This window comes from Penaeus monodon, chromosome 28, assembly GCF_015228065.2.
Source record: "Penaeus monodon isolate SGIC_2016 chromosome 28, NSTDA_Pmon_1, whole genome shotgun sequence".
In the NCBI taxonomy this organism is placed as follows: Eukaryota; Metazoa; Arthropoda; class Malacostraca; order Decapoda; family Penaeidae; genus Penaeus; species Penaeus monodon.
Window position 1 is genome coordinate 15,763,079 of NC_051413.1, and position 316 is coordinate 15,763,394.

Here is a 316-nt window from a genome sequence, read left to right on the forward strand (position 1 = left end):
GTGGTGGCCTGCGGCGGGATCGCCTCCACGAAACATTTCACGCATTGTTAAAGTATAAAATATAATTAAATACTTAAAATTTATTCGAACAAATTAAGAATTATTGGTAATTAAATAAATTCGATATTACCACTTGGGAGATTCGTTATCTGTTATGGATATATAAAATTAATTTAGTGCTTGAATTGATGGAAAATATTGAATATATAAAATTTTTATGCCTCTTTTGAACACACAAGTCATGAAACATATCTTGAAGTCATGAAACATATCTTGAAGTCATGTAATATATCTTAAATTCATGAAAGATATTTTA